Raw genomic sequence first — 3,874 nt, forward strand, 5'->3', positions numbered from 1 at the left:
TGGGGTACGGCAGACCCCCTTGCTGATGTTTTTCCGCAAAGGGGACGCTGACGCTTGGTCTCAGGACCCCTTTCTAAGTCTCATCTCGGCCAGAACACGGTAACGTCCTCTGCCCAGGGCTGGCAGCGGGACTCAGATGGCCGTGGGCGTGGGGAAGCGCATGGGGACGGCATGGTTCGCTTGTCATCGCCACTAAGACGCGGGTGAGCGCTCGCACCGCCACTGCAAGCTCCCCTACTGAGGGGGGACGAAACTGCCAAGGGCTCCGGGCAGGAGCCTCCACGCCGCGGGAGGAGGGAGGAGGGAGGAGGGGCTGCTGCTCCGCGGGCAGCTGCTTCGGATTCGGGGCTGTTGTTTACTTGGGGACTGGGCCAGCCCTGCGGGGACTGCACGCGGATGGCAAGCACGCGGAAGCTGGACAGCGGCTTTATCCCCACCTCGCTCACGGTCTTCAGGGAGGGTCATCAGGGTCCAGGCATCACACCCGTCAGTGAGGTCATCATTCTGGAGTCTGCTGGGTAGACAGAGTCACACTAAGTGTCATGGGACGAAGGGCTGAATAAAGGACTTGGGGCGTCCACACATGTAGGAAGGGCAGGGCCCTGTGGGTCACGAGGCCACCGCTGTGGGACCCAGCACTGGCAAACACCCACCGGGGCCCCGAGGAGGGGCGTGTAAGAAACAGCTTGACGTGCAGCCACGTGACCCACTGCCCCTCAGGACGGCGCTGGCCATTCAGAGGACACTCTGCAGTCCATCCCTGGGGCACTGCAACCCAGGGTCTTTTTGTGGTAATGGATAACTTGATTATAATTTTGATTACACTAAATTTAACAGGGTTTTATAATCTAATTTGAAATTAAAAAAAAAAAGACATTAAGCTTTCATTTCCTAATACAATCTAACCTACCGCAAACAGTACACAAATCTATCATTTGCCAAAAGTCATTTTTCCTCAGCTTGTGACATTTTGGGAATGTCAAAGTAGTTTTATTATGTTCATTACCTAGTGAAAATATTGATACTGTCACTGTTAAATGAAGAATGTACTTGTTTTTCCGTAAAATCAAAATATACTGTCATTTCTACTCTCTATTTTTCATGAGAAGATAAAACTTTTATTTAAAAAAAAAAATCTAAGATGCAATGTGCCAATGCTTATATGTTTCTGGTTTATGCATATAAACGCACGTGCATGGGTGAACACGCGCGCGCACACACACACACACACACTCGGAGTATACTTTTATCCCATTGGTAACTAAACATATCAATCGAACTCTCTAGTCACAGCAATCCACTTTTCTTATTTAAACATCATCGTTCTCTCTTCCGGCCAAAGCCATCCTGAACCGGTGAAACGCTATTTTCTCGGCACTGCGATATTCCCCGAGGTGGAGCTGCGATGCTTTTCTTAAAATAAATCTGCCTCTGGGCAACAGGCTTTTGCCGCATTAGGGACAAACTCGGTTTGTGGCTGCTGCCTGCTGTACTGGACGCAGACCGAAGCCGAGACACTCTCTAAATTAAATGTCAAACCCAGATCGACACTGCAATCAGCAGCGCTTGATGCGTGAGCTGTCACCATGCTGCTCCCTGTCACACGGCCAGCTGCCTCTGCGGGACGAGCTCGGGCCAAGCGGTTCCTGGGGGGCCGAGCCCCACGCACGAAGGCTCGATCCGTCCCACCTGCGTGTGGACGGGGGTTTGCTGGGAGAGGGTGTGAGACGAGCTATTTCTCATTGGGAAATTGCATTTCTCTTCATTTTCATGATTCTAAAGTATTTAATTATTGAGGTTATTTCAGGAACGCTTCTTGTAGGGGAATCAATAAAGCAGAAATCCCACTCAGCGTCAGCCATGAAAAGGCCGCTGAACTCCTGCTCAGAAGAAATCGCCGGGAAACAACGCTTTCGCTGAGCCCGAGGCTGTGGCGTTTGGGCCAGCTGTTCTTCCTTTCTGGGACGACGGGCTGTCTAAGTAGTTCCTAGCTCCTCCCAACGCCGCCGTGAGACAAAGGCGTGTTGGGGGAGGGGGGTGTGTGCGTGCACATCCCCAGATGTCGGTGCCTGTCACCCCTGAGCAGTGTACAGGTGGTGACTGCTTCCACCTGGTCCGATCGTCTGTCGTCTGCCGGAATTCACACTACAGGTGACTGAAGGTTTTGATGCATAGCCCTGTTTTATATTTTCTATTGATCTTTATTTTTATTTTTCTACGTTGTCATTCTTTTGAATTCGTGAGTATTATTTTTTAATTCCCCTTCTATGTTTACGTCTGGGGGAAACACTGCCTTCAGGCTCAGCAAAGTCCTGCTGACGCAGCCCGTGACAAGCTGTCTGCTCGCCACCCTCTACTTCCCCTGGGACACCGGCGTCTCTTCCCGCTGCACGCCGACCCCTGCTCCCGAGGGCCCGGTGCGGTCGCCTGGTCCCGGTCGCGCTCTGCCCACCACCCCGCCGTCTCCTCAGACGGCCGGCACGGCTGCTCCTCCGGCCCAGGCGCAGCCGAGCAACAGCAGGTGCTTCCGTCCGCCGGGGCAGGTGGGCCGGGGAAGTGACCTGCCGGCCCGAACAGGGACGGGGGTCCCTGCAGCCCAGAACCCTGGGGTTCTCCGCCCTGAGGCTCTGCCGGGCGTGCCCCGGGCCCTGCGGGTTCAGACGGATCGGTGGGCAGGGCGCTGAAGGAGGGGGAAGGGACCCGTGAAGCCAAGAGGTCGGGGGGCCGCAGGGGCCCGTGGTGGTCTACGGTGGCCCCCTCTCCACAGAAGTGTTCTGACCGGACACAGACTCCACGTCTGGCGCCTCCTCTGGCCTCTGACCACCGTGACTGGGCAGAATCCAGTACCCTCTCAGGCTGCCCGTGTCCGTCCTAAATTTCTCCTTCTGTTCTAGTAATTTTTAAGACCATCGCTCTGCATTTACTTTTCTGAAGTGATACAATGATATTGCTAGGCGTGTGTGCATGTGCATGTGTGCACGTGTGGGCGTGTACGCACGTGCATGTATGTGTGCACACGTGTGGGTGTGGGTGTGGGTGCGGTTGTGTCTGTGCGCATGTGGGTGTGCATGTGTGTGGCTGTGTGCACTTGTGGGTGTGTGCATGTGTGTGGGTGTGTGCGTGCATGTGGTGTGCACACACGTGTTATCAGCCCCGTCAGACGTGAGGCGTGGCGGCGTTCCCATGGCTGACGATTCCCATGGCCACCGCCTTTGTACGCTGCAGCCGACGCCGCGCTGGGCCGTCTCGCTGGTGTCCGTGTGGCTTCTCGTGCGATTCTGGCGTCACTCCTGACACCTCCTCCCGTTCCGAATGTTTCTCATTTGTTGTTTAATGATCCCATTGAGTTTTAAACGGTCCTTATTGTACACATTTTTGAACTTCTATTTTTAATCCACGTCAGCTACATCACGTTATAGTTTCCAGTTTCCTGAAAATATGTTCAAGCTTGTGTTTTTTCTTTTAAGATAACTAATCATAGTTTTAAAATCCCGGCTATTTACTACAAAAAAATTCCGTTAACGCGAGTGTGTAAAAGTCTTTCTCTGTCATCTACCATATGTTCGTGATGCTTTCCTTCGTCGTGTGCTTAAGTATTATTCGGTTGATGGTGAGATGCGAATTTCATTGTAGAATAATTTCTGGCAATGATTTAAACAATTTTCTGAAAAACGAATGACAGTTTTCACCAAATAATTTAACCAATCGAATGTCGCCAGTTCCTACTTCCGACGCGCACTTTGCTGGCCCACAGAGGACAGAGGGCCCAGGTCAGGCTGCAGTCACCGCTTCGGTCGAACGCCCGCCTCGTGAACACACTGGCTGTTCCTAGGACTGCTGCTCGGCGTTTTTCAGGACTTTTTCTTACGTCCTT

The sequence above is a fragment of the Pteropus alecto genome, unplaced genomic scaffold (assembly GCF_000325575.1).
Source record: "Pteropus alecto unplaced genomic scaffold, ASM32557v1 scaffold17, whole genome shotgun sequence".
NCBI lineage: Eukaryota > Metazoa > Chordata > Mammalia > Chiroptera > Pteropodidae > Pteropus > Pteropus alecto.